This window comes from Elephantulus edwardii, unplaced genomic scaffold (genome assembly GCF_000299155.1).
Source record: "Elephantulus edwardii isolate Elephantulus edwardi_28Jun2011 unplaced genomic scaffold, EleEdw1.0 scaffold00039, whole genome shotgun sequence".
NCBI lineage: Eukaryota > Metazoa > Chordata > Mammalia > Macroscelidea > Macroscelididae > Elephantulus > Elephantulus edwardii.
The window spans coordinates 16,275,835-16,286,216 of record NW_006399789.1 but is presented as its reverse complement, the minus strand read 5'-3'; the positions used below and the strand labels follow the sequence as shown (position 1 = coordinate 16,286,216).

The 10,382-nt window shown below is 38.3% G+C and overlaps 1 pseudogene; it reads right to left on the bottom strand.

Moving 5' to 3' along the window:
- Window positions 1–8,365: 8,365 nt before the first annotated feature.
- Window positions 8,366–8,543, bottom strand: LOC102851789 (annotated as a pseudogene).
- Window positions 8,544–10,382: the final 1,839 nt, after the last annotated feature.

Genomic DNA, 10,382 nt, shown 5'->3' with positions numbered 1-10,382 from the left:
GAGCCCAGCCTCCTGGATAATCTGTTCCACATATAGATTGAAAAAGTATAGAGATAGGACACATCCCTGGCATACATCCTTCCCAATTTTGAACCGTGCAGTGTTTGCTTGTTTTCTGATGACTGCCTCCTGGTCCAAGCATAGGCTTCACATAAGCACAATCAAGTGTTCTGGGATGCTCATTTTTCTCAGAGTCAGCCACAGTTTGTTGTGATCCACACAGTCAAATGCCTTTGCATAATCATGTTGTTGTTGTTGTTTAATGCCGTCGAGTCGTAGACAACTCAAAGCGACCCTATGAACAAACAGCCTGAACACTGTTCGTACATAGAGTTTCCAGAGGCAAGCCATTTTGGAAGTGGATGCCACTCCTGCTTCCAGGCTTGATTTAGTCTGGAAGCTCCAGCCAACACTGTCCACCATGGACATTCCCGGAAAAGCAGTCCACTCCAAAGCTTGCCACAATCCCTGCACTCCCCACCACCACACTCCTGCCTTCTGGCCATACAATTTGATGGGTGGAGGGAGGGGTGAGTGGGTAGGTGTGAAAAACAATGTACTTTTCAAAGTAAACCAGTACAAAATTAAAATTTTCTTTTTTAAAAAAATTATGTATTGAAGCCTATATTCTTGATTTTCTGCAGAAAATCATTTCATATTCCCCTGTGTTTCAGAGAGTAAAGTTGTGTCTTCTGCACAATACAGGCTGTTGATGTGTTTTCCTCCAATCAGATGCCATATTCTTTTTTTCCCCCATTGTTGCACATTTTGCCATATTCTTCTTAATATAGTATGTTGTTGTTGTATACCATTGAGTTGCAACCAATCCATAGCTGACTCTCCAGTGAGTTTTCAGAGGCAGTTAATCACACAGGAGGAGATTGCCCATCCTTTTCCCACAGAGCAGATGGCGGCCTCAAACTGCATGCCTTTGGGATTGCAGTTCAGCTTCTTGCCAGTAGGCCACCAGCGCTCCCTAGTAGAGTCTGGCTTCATGGATTACTTACTCAGCATATAGACTGAATAGGTAGGGGGGAAAAGATACAACCCTGACAAACACTCTTTTTAATTTAAAACCATGGTGTTCTCTTGCTGTGTTTGGACAACAGCTTCTTGGTCTAGATCTAGATTTCCTATGGAAGGTGAGAATTCTGTCACTGAACCTCTCAGAGTGGTGTCAGAAAGAAATTCAGTACTTGGGCTCTTCATGCTCTCACTGTACTTTCTCAAGCCTTAATCAACTCAACTTCAGAGAAAAGGAATGCTGGTTGAGGTGAGGGTGGAGATTAAGGGGTGGTATTAGGGAGGAGATTGGGAATAGGAGGGTGAAAGGAGTTCAGACATGGGTCCAATCTAATAGGAAAAGCTTTTAAGGCCAAAGTACTTGTTGTGCTTTTCAGAGGCCTATTATTTAAGAAGTAGGTGGCCAATCCTGTTTCCTAGTCTGTCTTAATCTGGGAACTCCACCAAAACCTGTTCATCATGGGCAATCTTTATGGCATTTTACACACCAGTGGCAAAGCTTTCATTATTACAACTCTAAGTTATCTCAGTACAAGAAACTGACAGAGAACAAAGTTCTCCCCAAATACTATTGATACCAGTTAACTAAATTTAAAAAAAAAAAAAGAAACTACCAAACAGTTTACACCTAACATTCAAGTAAATAAAACAGCCTACCATCCAGAATCCAACTGCTTCATACAGCAGGCTCAAAACTGGAGATTGTTGGGCAGAACACAAGGACTTCTAATCCAAAGGTCCTGACTGGTTTAAATAAGAGGCTTTTAGCCCACAGCTGATTGTTAACTAAATCAAGACAACCAATCAATTCACATTTAATTGTTGACTAAATAAAATATTATCAAACAGTTTACACTTGACTTTCAGTCAAATCAAACCACTTACTTTCCAGTATCCAACTGCTTCTTCAGACAGCAGACTGGAGATATCCTCTAAAATTAGGATTGTTATAGAACTGTAGTCATAGAGCCCAGAATGGAAGTCAGTTGAAATGAGGAAAAACAATAACAAGCATCATTTAATAATTGGAACATGGAATGTACATAGCCTGAAGGTTGTAAAACTGAAAATTGTTAAAAATGAAATTAAATTCATGAATATCAATATATTAGGCATTAGTGAGATGAGATGGACCAGCTTTGGCCACTTTGATCAGATAATCACATGGTATACTATGCTGGGAATAAAAACCAGAAGAATTGTGTTACATTCTCATAGTCAATAAGTCAATTTCAAGTTCTATCATGATGTACAATGTTGTGAGTGATAGGATAAAATCCATACACATAAGGCCAATCTGTTAACACAATTGTTATTCAAATATACACTCCTACTTCTGGAGTCAAAGAAGAAGAAATTGAGAATTGTTACCAAATCTTTCAGTAAAAAATTGACCAAACATGCAATCCACATGTGTTAATGAAATTAGTGACTGGATTCAAAAGTTGGAAATAGTAAAGAAGGAATAGTAGTTAAATAATATGTGCTTAGTAATAGAAATGAGGCTAGAAATACGATGAATTTTGTATTCACAATGATTTATTCATTGGCAATACCTTTTTTAAAAGACACAGATGAGGCATTTACTCATGGATCTCACCTGATGGGTTGCATGGAAATTAGATAGACTACATTTGTGGAAAAAATCTTTGGAGAAGCTCAATATGGAGGATTAAAAAACTATTCCCAGGGCAGACTGTGGTTCAGACCATTGCTTACACATATGGAAGTCCAAATTGAAGTTGAAGAAAACGAAAATATGTCCACAGGAATCAAGATATGATCTTGAATCAATTCCATCTGAATTTTAAGATCATCTTAAGAATAGGTTTGAGGCATTGAACATCAATGATTGAAGATCATATGAGCTGTGGGATGATATTGAGGATATCATCCATGAATAAAGCAAAGGGCCATTACAAAAAGAGAGAAGAAAGAAAAAATAAAAATGAATGAAAGAAGAGACTCTAAAAATTGCACTAGAGCATTGAGAAGCCCAAACAAAGTGTAAAAGTGTAAAAAAAAAACAAAGTAAAAGAGCTGAACGAAGGATTCAAAAAAGTAGTTCAGGAAGACAAAGCAAAGTATTATAATTGAATGTGCAGGGAGCTGAAATTGGAAAATAAAAAGAGAAGAATTCACTCTGCATTTCTCAAGCTGAGATAATTGAAAAACAAATTTTAGCCTTGAGTCAAAATATTAAAAGATGCTATAGGAAATGCATTGAATGACCCAGAAAGCATCGAAAGAAGATGGAGAAAATGCAAAATTACTGTACCAGAAAGAAATAGAGGACACTGAAAAATTTGAGGAAGCACCTTATGAACAGGATACAATGGTAATGAAGGAAGAAGTGGAAGCTGCACACTGAAGGCACTGGCAAAATAAGGCCTCAGGAATTGAGGGGATAGAAATTGACCTGTTTCAATTAATAAAATGCAGCCCTGGATGCAACAACAACAACATGGGGAATATAATGAATGATCCAGAAAGCATCAAAAGAAGACGGAGGGAATGCACAGAATCACTATACCAAAAAGAACTGATGACACTGAAAAATTTCAGAAAGTAGCATATCAACAGGAGCCAATGGTAATGAAGGAGGAAGTAGAAATTGCATTGAAGTCATTGCAAGAAATAAGGTCTCAGGAATGGATGGGATATCAATTCACTCATTTTAATTAACAGATGCAGCCTTGGATATGTTCACCAATGTATGCGAGGGAATTTGGGGGACAGTTCTCTGGCCAATAGATTGCAAGAGGTCCCTGTTTGTTCCCATTCCCTAGAAAGGAGATCCAACTGAATGTGGAAACGATCAAACAATATCATTGATATTATTTGCAAGCAAAATACTGCTGAAGATGATTCCAAAGTGGCTAGAACAGTATATAGATAGGGAACTGCTAGAAGTTCAAGCAGGATTTAGAAGAGGCAGTGGCAGCAGGAATATCATTGTTGATGTTACATGGAATGTGGCTGAAAGTAAAGAATACCAGAAGAATGTCTAATTATGCTATTGACTATGCAAAGGCATTTGACCATGCTAATCATAACAAGCTGTGGCTGACACTGAGAAGAATGGGAATCCCAAAGCACTTAATTGTGCTCATGTGAAATCTATTCCTGCACCAGGAGCCTGTTGTGTGAAAGGAGCAGGGAAACACTGCATCATTTAAATTAAGAAAGGAATGTATCAGGGCCGTTATTTTCTCTGCATACCTATTTGTATGCTGACCAATTATTTGAGAAGCTGGACTCTATGAAGAGTGTTGCATCAGAACTGGAGGGAGACTCATCAATAACTTGTGTTGTGCAAATGACGAAACCTTGCTTGCTCAAAGTGAGGAGGACTTGAAGCACTTGTTGCAGAAGACCAAGGAATGTAGCCTTCAGTATGGATTGCATCTAAATGGTAAGAAAACAAAGATTCTTACCAATGGACTAAAAGGCAGCATCATGAAGAATAGAGAGGAGATTGAAACTGTAAACAACTTCACCTTGCTTCAATCTACAATTAACACTCTTGGTACCCGAAGTCAGGAAATAAGGAGACATTTTGCACTGGGAAAATCTGCAGTTAGGGACCTCTCCAAATTATTGAAGAGTAATTATGTCAATTTGAGGACTAAGATGTGTCTGGTTCAGGCCATAATCTTTCTGATCACTTGCTATGCATCTGAAGGCTGGACAATGAACAAGGATGACAATAAATAAGTCTTTGAGCTGTAGTGTTGGAGAAGATTACTGAACATTCCATGGATAGCCAAAAGAACAAACAAAACAAATATGTCTGTGAGAGTATGCAGCCAGAGGTGTGCTCGTTGGAGGCAAGAATGATGAGACTTCACTTCATATACTTTGGCCATGTTGTTAGGACGACATAGTCCTTGGAGAGGGACTATGATGCTAGGAAGGGTGGAGTGTCAGTGAAGGAGAGGAAGATGCTCAATTAGGTGGATTGACATGGTGACTGCAGTATTGGGCTCTTGTGTGTCGGGAAGTGTGAGTATGGCGGAGGAAAGGACAGGGTTCAAAGCTTTTGTTTATAGAGTCATACTCAGCTTGATAACACTTAATAACAACAAACAGCTTGTTATGCTTCATAAAGGGTTAAATTTTGCAAGGGCTTGGGAGAAAGGAGACAAAAATATCATACCAGAATAAAGAAATATTTTAAGGCTAAAATTAACAATGCACTTTCTTTTAGTAACTCTGACTTGAAATTTTAATTGTTTCTTTAGGATTGAGATATCCAGGTTAAGAGAGAAGGTGAAGGGAAGAGAAAGGCCGGGGGGTGGGGGGGCGTGAAAGAGAAAGCGAGAAAACACAAGAACTTGGTCCAATCATTACACAGCAGCAAGGGTCAAATAAGAATGATCAAGCCTGCCACAGCAAATCAATGTTTTGACCTCCTCCAGTGACCAAATGAACAAATATGTTCTGAAAAATATTATTAAAAGTCATAGCCTCAAGAAACTGTAGGCTTGTATTGGGGGAAGTAATTACAGAACTAATTCCAGCGTGTCATTGAAAATGCCTTCGGCATGGTAACCTATTGACATGGCAATAACTGCTATCGAGAAACCAAAGCAAAATTTCTGCTTTAATTCACTTTCGTCAAAATTTTTCCTCTGTTTGTTAGGTTACAGAATTTCCCCCTAAAGGGTAATATAATAAAGGAGAAAGTCCATGTCATATCTATACTCAGGATCTATGTAAGCAGTACCACAGACTAATAGGAACATATGAATGGATATTGTTGGCCAGAGAGTAGCTAAGAACAGCCACTCTTAATCTGACAGTGCATCAGAATTACCTTGAAAGTGTTACAAAACTAAAGCCCTTCTCCACCCTGTGCTATCCTAATTCATCAGCCCAGCACAGAGCATTCATTTTCATTAATCTGATACATACACTCACTCAGTAAATATATATTAAAAATTTATTATGAGTCAAGTCATCTAAGGGTTTTGGCAGAGAATATGAAAAAAAAAAAAACCCACAAAAAACCAAACAAAACAACAACCTAGACCAGTATTCCAAAACTTTAAGGAACTTATATGTATTAAGAGAGACACGTGGCAAGTCAGATAATTTAGTTAAATAAATAGGATACTGTTGTTACTGTTAAGTGTCATCAACTTAACTACAACTCATAGCAACCCTATGAAAAATAAAAGATCTCAATGTTGCCCTATTTTGTGCCATCCTCACAAATTTCTGCTATATCCAAGCCCTTTGTTACAGTCACTGTGTCAATCTATCTTGTAGAGGCCCTTCCTTTCTTCTCTGACTCTCCACCTTTACCAGTCCAATGTCTTTTCCCAAGGACTGGTCCCTAGGAATAACATACCCAAAGTATGACATGAAGCTTCATCATCTTCGTCTCTCCTGAGCACACTAATTGTTCTTCCTCCAAGACAGACTTTTGTTCTTTTGGTAATGCATGGGATATTTAGTCATCCTTATTCTTTCTCCAACTTTCAGATGTATAGTGAATATATGAAAAGACTATGGCCTAGATCAGGCATACCTTAGTCTTTAAACTGATATTCTTGCTCTTAAACACTTCAAAGAGGACCTTGACAGCAGATTTTCCCTAATTTTCCCAACACAACACATTTTAGCTCATACTACTTTGGACGTTCATTGTAGATACAAGTAAAGTGAAATTATTAAAAACTTCAATCTTTTCTCCTATGTATCCTAGTGTTACCTATTGGCCCAGTGGTAAGGGTTTTCTTGATGTTTAGATGTGTGCTATTTAAAGACTGTAGTTTTTATCATCTGCAGCAAGTGCTTCAATTTCTCTACACATTTAGCAAGAAGGTTGTGTCATCTGCATAACTAAATTGTTGATGAATCTTCCTCAAAACCTGATGTCACATTATTCTTCATACGGTCTCACTTCTTGAATTATCTGCTCAGGAAACAGATTGAAAGGTATGGGGAAAGAATATAACCTTGAATAACGACACCTTTCCTGATTTTGAACTATGAGTATTCCCTTGTTTTTCTGGGTTAACGTGGGGATTTTTGGAGTTTGTTGATTTGGTTTTTTGTGTGTGTGTTTTGTTTTGTTTTTGGCACTACACTTGATCTATATACAGGTTTCACACGAGCATGATTAAGGTTTCTGAGATTTCCATTCTTCTCAATGTTAGCCATAGTTTGTTGTGATCCCCATGATCAAATGCTTGTGCAGAGCCAAAAAAACACAAGTAAATCCAAGAGGTAAGCAGTTCGAATCCACCAGATGCTCTGCTGAAGAAGGAGAGACAATCTCCTCCTGTACTGGTCAGATCTCATCTAATGGTACACGCACACACACACACACACAAATTTAAAAAAAAAAACACAAACATATTTCTGATATGTGCTACTTTCAGCTTTGATCCTTCTTCATTAGCAATTATATTCCTTGTGCCACAGCCTCTCCACCTTGAATGTATGGCAGGTTCCTTCCTGTCAACATACTATTCTAGCCAGTTTAGAATAATTTTTAGCAAGCTTTCACTTATATGTGTTATTGTTTGATAATTTCCACATTCTGTTAGATCATTACTTTTTCAGAATGGAAAAAAAAACATAGATCTCTTCCAATTAGTTGGCCAGTCTTTCAAATATGTAGGCAAAGGCTAATGGGTACCTGGAGGGTTACAGCTATTTGTTAACCATGTCAATTGGTATTCCTTCAATTCCTGGAGTCTTACTTTGTGCTAATGCCTTCAGTGCAACTTGAACTTCTTCATTCATTACCACTGGTTCTCAGTTATATGCTGCTTCCAGAAATGTTTCCATTTGGTCATGTCTCTTTAATACAGTGGTTCTGCGTATTCTTTCCATCTTTTTAATGCCTTCTAATTCATTCAATGTTTTTCCCATAGAACCCTTCAGCATTGCAAATGGAAGCTTATATTTGTTATTCAGTTCTTTCAGTTTGAGAAATGCTCCATTCTTTCCTTTTGGTTTTTTAACATTTGGTCATTGTATATTTCATGTAAGAGTTAGCTTTGTCTTCCTGAGTTGTCCTTTGAAATCTTCTGTTCATCTAACTTCAGTATTTCTTCACTTTGTTTTGGTCTTTGCACATTCTTTTTTTTTTTTTTTTTTAGCCTGCAAGCTTCTTTTTCTTTTTAATTTTTTAAAAAGACCACAAGGCTGGTCACACTGAGCTAAACAGGTGACCAGCTGAAAGTTGAGTCAAATCAGTCTTCTTTCTGGTTTGCCCTTCCAGGACCCTGCCAAGTCCCAAGTCCTCAGCCCCCATCAGTGGGCCTCTGGGGTCTACTGCGCTGCTATGACTGGGGTTGGATAACAGGCCCAGCTGGGTGATGCCTCACTGGACATCATCATCATCATCAAGGAGATCTTCAAAATCGTTAAAGAAGTCTGCGTGCACTGACTTCTCATTGGCAGCCAGGTCCATCAGCAGCCCGGTGCTGCCTCCTGCCTTGTCCAGGTCCATGTAGGGCCCGGTGCTTTTCAGGGAACATCTCATCCACCGCCAGCTTCATGTCGACAAGCGGGGCCCAGGTCTATGCACATTCTAGTGAAACTTCCAAGTTCCCTTCTAACATCAATTTTGGGTTTTTTATTCCATTGTCTTTGTAATGACCTTTGCTTTCCTCCTTGAGATCATCCCAGAACTCAACTGGTCTTTAGTCATTAGTGCTCAGTGTAGTATATATATTCTTTAGAGAGGTTTTTCTTTTATTCAGGTGAGAATGTATTTTGGTTCTTGTGGACTTGCCTTAATTATCTTCAAATTCAACTTGTGTTTGTCTATGAATAATTTATGATCTGTTCTATAATCATATCCTAACTTGGTTGTTATTGTTGTTGTTATTGCTGTTACAAGCAGTTGAGTGCAACTCATAGTGATGCTATAAAGAGCCAATATAATGAAATATAATGAAACCTGCATTATCCTGTGCTATCCTCACCATCTCTTAAACACTCAAGACCATTGCTACAGTGACCATGTCAATCCATTTCATTGGAGATCTTCCTCTCCTTCACTAACCACCCTCTTTCCAAGCATGATGTCCCTCATCAATAAATAGTTTAGCTTAGCTAGATGTCCAAAGTATAAAAGATGAAGCTTCACCACCTTTGCCTCTAAAGAGGACTCTGGCTGCAACCTCCCCAAGACCTGTTTGTTCTCTTGGCAGTTCATAGGACATTCAGTACTGTTTCACAGCACTACAACTCGAAGGTATCAATTCTTCTCCTGTCATCTTATTCACTGTCAAGCTCTCTAATGCGTAACAGGTGACTGAGGAGGCTATGCCCTGAGTTAAGCACATCTTAGTCTTCAAACTGACATCATTACTCTCCAGCATTCTGGAGATGTCTTTGAAAGTTGGCTTGCCCAGTGCAATAGTGCAATATGTCTCCTGATTTCCCGACAGCTGTTATCAAGGGTGTTGATTTTTGATCCAAGCAAGATTAAATCATTGACAGATTTATAATGTTGACTTCATCTATCATAATGTTGACTATAGGTCTTGTGGTGAAGACCTTTGTTTTCTTGATGTAATCTATATTGAAGGTTGTAGTCCTCGATCTTCTGCAGCAAGTATTTCAGATCCTCCTCACTTTCAGCAAGCAAGGTGTGACATCTGCATAACACAGGTTATTGATAAGTCTTCCTCTGATCTTGATGCCACAGTCTTCTTCATAGAGTCTTGCTTCTCAATTTGCTCAGCATATAGACTGGATAGATATAGGTAGAGATATAACCCTGATACACTCTTTGTTTTGAAGCATGCAGTGTTTTCTTGCTCCATTTGTACAATAGCCTCTTGGTGTAGTTTTCACATGATCATAATTCCGTGTTTGGGAATTTCTGTTCTTCATGTTAGCCATAATTTATTATGATCCACACAGTCAAATGTCTTTGCATAGTCATTAAGGCTTAATTTTCCTTTTTTTGGGCTTTTTTTCTTTTCGTTCAGGTTTCTTTTGCCTTGGGAATTTTTTTCCTTTTTGCCCTTCCTTTTTTTGGTTCTTGTTTGACTTTTTGGCGTTTTCTTTTTTTTTTCTTTTTTTGGCCTTTTTTAATGATCTTCAGCAGTATTTTGCTTGAATGTGATCTTGTGTGATAATTTGCACATTCTGTTGTAGCACCTTTCTTGGACATGGGAACAAATATGGATCTTTTACAGTAAGTCAGACACGTTCCTGTTTTCCAAATTTCTTGGCATGAACTAGTGAGCACATCCCGGGCTACCTTTGTTGGTTGAAACATGTCAATTGACATCCCATCAATTCTAGTGTGTCATCTCACAGATGACTGTGAACTAAATAAAAAACACTGAACAGTTTATACCCGATTTTCAATTAAAACAAGA